This window comes from Crinia signifera, chromosome 1, assembly GCF_055691185.1.
Source record: "Crinia signifera chromosome 1, ASM5569118v1, whole genome shotgun sequence".
NCBI classification, from domain to species: Eukaryota; Metazoa; Chordata; class Amphibia; order Anura; family Myobatrachidae; genus Crinia; species Crinia signifera.
In genome coordinates this window covers 47,765,134-47,773,278 of record NC_139217.1, presented here as the reverse complement: position 1 = coordinate 47,773,278, position 8,145 = coordinate 47,765,134, and the positions used below count along the sequence as shown (strand labels likewise).

Genomic DNA, 8,145 nt, shown 5'->3' with positions numbered 1-8,145 from the left:
TCATAGAGGAATCCAAAAGGGAGCTGACCGAGGTCCGCAAGAAAATTGAAGTATTCGAAACCGCACACACGGACAATATTAAATCTGACAAATCTCAAGATTGGCTGCTAAAGCTGAAAACCCAAATCGACCAATACCAGAGAGACCTAATTGGGTTTAAAAAATCTAAAAGTGATACAGTCGACAAAGATTACGAGGACTACAAAGTTTACAGTTGGGCATATGGTCGCGGGCAACCCCAGGATAGACAGCAGCGTTACAGGAGAAGAAACAGATTTGAAACGGATCGTTCCAGCGGTGAACCCACATCCAGCGACTCAGAATGTGTAAATTCACAAAAGAGACGCGGCAGAGGACGGGGAAGATTCCAGCATCTACCCCCTTTAGGGGTGAAGACACGGGCACGGGGTGGCCCGTTACCAGATCCCGCACCCGTAGAGGTGGCGAGTGGATCAAACTCAGAAAAAAAGAAATCGTCCAAGAAAGCCTGATATTCAATCTTTCTACAAGAATCTTAACTCCTGCTGAAACATCAGTTCTACAAAAAGGACTTTCATTTGTTCCCACCACTTCTGCCGACCAATTCGAAGATCGTGTGGACCTATATAAATTTGGTCGTCGACTTCGGCTGAAAGAACACTTCGGCACCTCTATATACACACCACCAACCACCCCTTCTTTGGCCAAGAAATCCCATTTTGACCCGCAGACGCATAATCCCAACATAAAAGCCTACCTGAAATTCATGGAGACCAGAATTGGTAAGACCGACTCCAGACAAGGCACCTACAATTTATCGTTGGAGGAGAAATCAGCGCTGACGGCACTCGGTAACTATAAGGATATTGTAATTCGCACTGCTGATAAGGGGGGTGGTATTGTGGTGCAAGGTATTGATGCTTACAAAAAGGAGATTCATCGCCAATTAGCAGACCCTGTTGTATATCAGAGATTGCCCCAAGACCCTACTCTGATATATAAAAAAGAATTCGATACCTTATTGTCTGCAGGAGTGAAAGCGGGCATCATTCCAGATTACATCTGTGCGGCACTTACTGTTGAATTCCCTAGAATCCCTGTATTATACACTATTCCCAAATTACATAAGGATCTGATCAATCCCCCTGGCAGGCCGATTATATCGGCAAGAGACTCTCTTTTCTACGTTGTGTCCCAATTCCTGGATATGTTTCTTCAGCCCATCGTACAGAAACAATTTACATATCTTAAGGATACAAACACCTTACTATTGGAACTAAATGAGCTGTCCCCATTACCATCTAGATGCATCCTCTGTACAGTTGATGTGGTGTCACTGTATACTAACATTCCGCACCAGAGAGGCATTCAATCTGTCAGAAGAGCTGTACAGAGCAGTGAACTTTACAAAGGTCCAGATGCGGCTTTTTTCATTGAATTACTGGACTTAGCGCTTTCGCGCAATTACTTTATCTTTGATAAGCAATATTATGTACAGTGCTCGGGGGTCGCAATGGGCTCTTGCGTCGCCCCGAGCCTGGCTAATATTTTTATGTTTGAGATTGAGAAAGATCTGTTTTTGTCTAGACCAGAGATCAAATGTAATATTGTGGCATTTTTCCGTTATATTGACGATATGCTTATGATTTGGTCAGGTGATGAAAATAGTTTTCACCAAGCCATGGAATTTGCGAATATGGCAGACCCCAATATTAAATTCACTTACACCTGCAGCGCTACGCAAGTGAATTTTTTGGATGTACAATTGCACCTTTCTGAGAACCATGAGATAACTACTACCCTTTTCAAAAAACCAACTGACAGAAACACTACATTACTTGGATCCAGTCACCACCCGCCCTCCCTCAAATGGGGATTGCCTTACTCGCAATTCCTGAGAGCCCTCAGAATTTGTAGTAGTCTAGATGAGGCCAAGATTGAAATGCAACGCATGCTAGGTGACTTCTTGACCAGAGGTTACCCCTATAAACTACTCTACAATACCATGACTAAAGTTCTCTCCCTGGACAGAATGACAGTGTTACGTTCCACCAATAGCAAACAAATGGACAATAAAGTCATTTGGACACAAAAATTCACCACGGCTAGTGAGCAGAATATGCAGACAGCAAAAAGAATGTGGCCAATTATCAATAATGATAGCGACTTACCCTCTCTGAAAAATTGCACTATTCTTCCTTCCTACAGACGTGGTAAAAACATCAAGGACTGTGTAGTCCACAATGACATCTCTGACTTTACCACTACCACTCCAGCCCACTTCTTGACACGCAAGAACGGTAATTACAGGTTGCATCACCTGTGCCAGTCTTGAGCTAGGTGACACATTCTCCCACCCCCGTACAGGAGATAAAATTAAAATCAACTATCCCTTCACCTGCACTAGCAGGTACATAATCTATTATATTAAATGCCCGTGTGGCCTCTTATATATTGGCAAAACGATCCGCCAGTTTAAGGAAAGGATAGCATTGCACCGCAGCAGCATCCGTGCAGCATTGGAGGGTAAAGGATCTGACCAGCCCGTTGCCCGTCATTTTAAAGCTCTCAATCACTCACTTCCAACACTACGATATAAAATCATTGACTGTATCCCCCCCAGCAGACGAGGTGGTGACAGAGGTCGTGCGCTTCTGCAGTTGGAAGCCAAATGGATCCACCGTCTGCAGACTGTCAGTCCTCTAGGTCTTAACGAACAACTCTCTTTCTCTTGCTTTCTATAATATTAGCCCTCTGATGTTTAACATAATACCTTAACCTGTAGGTCCACTGTTGTGCTCTTGATGTGCTAGAATTCAGCACCTTCCTTCAGCCCGTAGCGCGCTAAGCCGTGATCAGCCACAGCGCTGATATACATTATCGTTAATGTTGCATGTATTAACTGTATGTTTTGGTATAGACATGCCTAGTACCGTGTAGATTCTGGCATTGCACAGTTATTCTCCATATCCCTTACCCCTTTTCTTAATCTTTATTATTACGTGTTTTTGTTTGGTAGATCACCATGGTAACGGACACTTTGAGTGGCATGTCTCCGGGCGCCCCGATTTCGTAGGAGCAACGGCGCTCCAATGACGTCATCAGGCTCCCGGCAGCATGTGGGTGGCGGTTAGGCACAGTGGTTTCACAGCGCACCTATAAATGTAAGTAACTTTGTACTTGTTTGCATCTATGTCTTGATAAAGGATTTGAATATCCGAAACGTTGACAGCATTACCCGTGGGTTTTGTCTTTATTTGAAATTGACCTGCTGACAACCGTCTGAGTGCTGGCTTATACTGCTGCATATTTCTCCTACTTTGGATCACTAGCTGCTCTCTATATGCACTGAGTGCAGAGCACACTATCCATATATATATATATATATATATATATATATATATATTCTTAACAATCATAACGTAAATTGAACCATTTTTCTTTTAAAACTCTGTCAAAATGTACAAATAAAAACTTTTTTATTTCACATATACTGTATCTGAATTATTAATACTTTAGATGTGTGGTAATTAAGCGCAGGGTGTACACCCCCACCTCCTCTGAATTATGCTCTTGCCTTGGGTATGAACAGAAATAGAGGGCTATATCATCTGCTGGGATCCGAATGATAGGTAAACAATGTCTAGGTTGGCAGCCAATACAGAGGGAGCCTCCCTCATCTATCCTGCCTATGGCAGTTTCTTCCGATAACACATCACATTGTGCTTGGGCACAAAGCGGCTCAGTAAGTCTCACAGTACTATGACTTAAAGCATTACCGGTGGAGTAGCAATACCAGCGATCCTCCACCAGATGTCGCTTTTTAAAATCACCACTGCGCAAGCATCAGATGACCCTGTGGAGGAGCAGTGCTGATGGTATCTAGGGGGTGTGGCTTTAAAGGGGAAGCCAGCTAAAAAGAGAGATTTTGCAGTACTGTTTGCTTCTTTTTAGTGACAGGAGCTGAGTGCTGCAGGTCAGTATCACACTGCAGCATCCGGCTCCTGTTACTTTGGATGAATCATCATTTTGGTGTCCCCTTCTGGAAGGGTGCTTGGGCGCACAGCGACTCAATAAGTCTCACAGCATGACTGTGACATATAGCATTACCAGTGGGTGCAATACCAGCGATCCTCCACCAGATGTTGCTTTTTAAAATCGCCACTGGGCATACGTCCGATGTCTAATTCAATACTATAGTGAAAGAATCGCATTACACATGTGTGAAGTGAAGTCTACATTGAAATGCACTATAATGCATGAACTACTTCACTGTACAATATGTACTGTACAGTATGTTGAATAGACATTTTCTCAGAAAATACTTTTGCATAGGCGTGCGTCTCATTACGCTTTTTATAACAAGCTATGGGATAAGTGAGCGAGTATACATTATGGTCGAAGTACTTACCGTAGCAGGCCAGACTCGGGTTAACAAAATGGCTACTGGTTTTCAGCTAGGGCTTCATATGAGCCGACATCTATGGTGCTAACGATGGTATATTTTACACTTGTGTAAGGGCACTGCTCTACGTGCGTCTCATTACGTTACACTAGTTCAACATAGAATTACACATCTTAAAAGTTCAACACCTGCCATCTGCATTAAGTTCAACAAGGATACTTGAATTTGTGATAGTCAGACTCAGGGGAGAACCCCAGACTTTGAAGCCCCATCAAAGCAAATCAAATTTCATTTGTCACATACAAAACTCATACATAGTAAAATATGTAGTGAAATGCTTTTTTATACAACTGTCCTACATTACATCGGCTGAGGAAGAGTGTAGAGAGAATGTGTTGGGTAGGTCCAGAAGGAAAGAAAGAAAGTCCCGGTACTAGGAGGTCTGGTTGAGGGCCCTAATGGCCTGCGGGAAGAAGCTCCATCTCATCCCCTCTATGTTTGCCTTCAATGACCGGTAGCGTTTCCCTGACCACAACAGAGAGAATAGTCCATTGTTGGGATGGCTGAGGTCATTCATTATCTTCCTGGCTTTGGTCCGGCATCGCTTGCTGTATATAGTGTCCAGGTCTGGGAGCTTGAAACGGATGGTACGCTCTGCCAATCGCACAACCCTTCTTGCCTTTGCTTCTTCCTTCCATAGGCAGCTGTCCAATGAAAAAGCAATCCCTGAGTACAGGATGTTGCGTGCATTTTCTGGGGCTTAGCACACATCCATGATGTACAATCCCCCTAGGACAGACTTCCAAAGGATGCACCCAAAGTACAGGCATTGTACCACACAGTTCTACCTATAGATTGTAAGCTTGCGAGCAGGGCCCTCCTACCTCTATGTCGGTTTATTACTACCCAGTTTGTTTTATCACTGTTTTATACTATTGTAAAGCACAACGGAATTTTCTGCGCTATATAAGAAACTGTAAATGAATAAATAAATACTACTGTAGATCATACTCAACTACTTTGTAAAATAATTTCAAGAAGATTGTAAAAGCAACACCTATAAGGGCGGTATTAAAGTGGACATGTACTGCTATATCTGAGAGGCATGTCATAAAATGACTTACATTTAAATATAAATGAGTCCCAAAGGTAATAAGCTCTACTTGTTGATGAAATTCATTGATATTTTTTAGGGTTTTCATATGTATTGTGTATTACAAGAGGTTCCATATAAATGGCCCTGACAAACATTATGTAAAATTGCATGTAGCCATGGGGATCATTGTGCCATATAACCAATGCATGGAAATGGCACCCATGATCCCATCTGAATGTATATACCTATGATTTCTCTTAAGGTACCTCTAAGGGGGTAAGGTGTATTCAGGGAGATTTTCAGGGAGTGAGGGAGATTGCTACTATTTCATGGAGCCTCCCTGACTATCAGGGAGAGTTGGCAATGATGCTGTAGATGGAAGCAAGTTACTAATTTAAGAAGTACTGATGTCAGCCCAGTGGGGGGTTTCCAAATGTCTGGGGGAGCGCTAGAAGAACCTAGTAACGACCCCTGACATTAATGTGCACACTAGACTTTTTATACACTGGAGACTGTATGGAATACAGGACTAATATTTAACACTATATATGTCTATACTATTGTTTAGGATGTATCAAACTTTTAAATAATATTAAAAAGTTGTCACTTTTGTTTGTACTTTCAAAGCTCACATTCTCCCACCTCCTGGTAAGGCTCCTGTCGCTTCTTTCTGGCAGCTGCTCTCTGGTCCAGTGCACTGACTGAGGACACAGCAAACTTGGCAGAAGTAGTTACTACCACTGGGCATGTGCAGCAGTTCCACTCTGTCCCTTACACTGCATGATCGTGTATATACCATTGCTATTGTCATAATTTTAACCACTTGCCAAGAGGATGGGGGTTTCTGGGCAACCCCCCTACAACCCCCCCCCCCCCCCCCCCCTCTGCGTTTGCCTATGCAGTCAGTCCGTATATTAGTTTTAGAACTAAAAATGTCTCTTCACACTAGTCGTGTCACTAGTTATAGTTCTGTATATTAGTCTTATCACCAGATACGGCTCTGTGTATTAGTCTTATCACCAGATATAGCTCTGTATATTAGCCTTAGCTTAAGTGTGGCTCCTCCCAGAAGCTAACCCAGTTGACTGCATGTGCAGTAATCTCTGGGTCACTGAAGTAAACTTGCCATCGTCTTCATTATTGTATTTAAATGCATCGTTCTGATATTTTGGCTGGGTAGTTAAAACCTAGTAAATGTAAACACTGAGCGGTTGGTGCACTGCAGAGGGTACAATATAGGGTTTGTGCCAAGTCGTTGCAAGTGGTTCGTGCAATATTGCAGTGTGGCAATGCATGGGACGCCAGTGTGTAGGCGGTGGCGGTATTTGGTATAAAATAAAACTGTCCCTGTTTCAAATAGTAAAAAACACAAACCCTGACAGATCTTGATTTGACGTCTTTTTTGACTGTTGTTTTATTAGTCTCCGCCAAATCCTCCATAAGGTTATTCTACAAAACATGTAATGTTAATAGATGTATCCAGGGAGCCGGATGGGAAAAGCCATTTGATCATATTGTATTATGCAGATTATGACAAAGGTTTATTCAGAGCTAATCACTAAGCACAATTTTTGCGATGTACCCTCTCGGTACACTATTAACCTCTCGGCTAAAACAAAAAGGATGCGCGGGGAAGAGGTGATTCTCTCCCTTCATTCACAAGCCAGCCTTTAAATAAGCTATTACTCTCAACAAACCCCCATCACTTACATTTGTAATAGAAAGACAATTCCGCTTGCACGATTGTATTTTCTTCCTTAGATAGCTTTGCCATCCCAGGGTCAAGAGTTATCCAGCCTGGTCTTTTGTGTTCTAAATTTAATTGTTCCACTCCTTTTTTCTGTTTAAGAGATCGGTAAAAACTGTTAATTTGATCAATACTTAATTTTTTCACCTAGAGCCTTTTCTCTCTGCTGAACACCGATAAGCAGTCAAAAGGCCAGTAGGACAAGTAAATTGTCAGAATTTTTTTCGTTCTCTTCAGGCCATTCCACCACTTAGAGTGATGTAATTTATACCACAGTAGTGGCTCTGCAATTACCCTGTCTATTGCTGTCGACAGTATCTCACTATCTTTTAAATGGATCCGGCTTCAGTCGTCCGGCAGACCAAACACTACAAATGATGCTATTCCTCATGCTGCAAGTCCTTAAGAGATAAGTTCCTTAAAGAGGGGCCCATTTATCAGCTGATACAAGCAGGATACTTACAAGTGTGCTTCTTTGTTTGGTTCTTCGGCAGTCTTTTCACATTTCCAAAAGCTATTGATCTACCTGGAGAGGAAGAGAAGGGGGGGAGAGCGAAAATCATAGGTACAAGCATTATGAAAGCGGTCACGTAGACAAACCCTTTGCAAGGTGTGTAGGGTCCATCGGATCATCTTGGAAGGAGGTAAAATGAAACGATAGTGGAAATATACAATTGTTGTTTATTAGGTTGGTATGATCCTTCAAAATGCCACCTTGATTCGCAGTAGAAGTGAATCCACCATGGATGGTAACGCCAAGGGCTGAGCAACTTCACTACTTGAGGCAAAGGGGACAAAGGACTGAGCCAAAGTCACGGCAGGCCAAATCAAGCACTTGCCTTGGGTTTGAACATCTGCTGGGATCCAGATGATAGGTCAACAATGTCTAATAGGCAACCAATAGGTTAACACCAAAAG

General features: G+C 42.6%; 1 long non-coding RNA gene across 1 annotated transcript; it reads right to left on the bottom strand.

Annotated features, from left to right (window-relative positions):
• Positions 1-4,959: 4,959 nt before the first annotated feature.
• On the bottom strand, positions 4,960-7,759 carry LOC146025850 (uncharacterized). The gene is made up of 4 exons (XR_014454305.1): positions 7,691-7,759; positions 7,191-7,320; positions 6,855-6,929; positions 4,960-5,088 (listed from the first exon to the last, which is right to left on the bottom strand). It is a non-coding gene; the product is annotated as an uncharacterized LOC146025850 (long non-coding RNA).
• Positions 7,760-8,145: the final 386 nt, after the last annotated feature.